This window comes from Mandrillus leucophaeus, unplaced genomic scaffold (assembly GCF_000951045.1).
Source record: "Mandrillus leucophaeus isolate KB7577 unplaced genomic scaffold, Mleu.le_1.0 Scaffold359, whole genome shotgun sequence".
Classification (NCBI taxonomy): Eukaryota; Metazoa; Chordata; class Mammalia; order Primates; family Cercopithecidae; genus Mandrillus; species Mandrillus leucophaeus.
The window spans coordinates 1,657,890-1,658,465 of NW_012103798.1; the positions used below are offsets into that span (position 1 = coordinate 1,657,890).

General features: G+C 38.7%; 1 protein-coding gene across 1 annotated transcript in view; it reads left to right on the forward strand.

The window, feature by feature from the left end:
• The window catches only part of LOC105546400 (chromosome unknown open reading frame, human C14orf37), a 339,900-nt gene that overhangs the window by 118,896 nt on the left and 220,428 nt on the right, over window positions 1-576 (forward strand). The gene's annotated exons all lie outside the window — the stretch shown is intronic.

The window sequence follows — 576 nt, forward strand, 5'->3', positions numbered from 1 at the left end:
AAAAAAAAAAAAAAAAAATCAGCATCGCCACACTTAATTACTTGTAAAATGTCCCCCTTTCTGCTAGACTATAAGCTCCATGCACAAGAACTATTTCTGGCTTGCTTACAGCTCCACTCCAGGTACATGGTAGGTTGTTCATAAATCCGTGTGATAAAAATGACAACAAACACCATTAACACAAAAGCAGCCTACACACGTATTACCAAGTCATGAGTGCTAAGTCAATGCTAATATATAACAATGGCTTCACTTATTATGATCCTCAGAAAGCTCTAAGTACTCTGATGCATCATTGGCAGACCTCTCTTCATTTACTCTTTCAAAAGAAGGACCATTAGCCTAACTTCTTGATTTTATGTGGCTTAAAGATTCCAAACCATATACAGTCAAATATAAATAATTTTTTATGTATCTGTCTTTTTAAATGAAGATAAAAGCTTGGCCGGGTGTGGTAGCTCACGCTTGTAATCCCAGCATTTTGGGAGGTCAAGGCGGGAGGATCACCTGAGGTCAGGAGTTCGAGACCAGGCTGGCCAACATGACGAAATCCCGTCTCCACTAATAATACAAAAA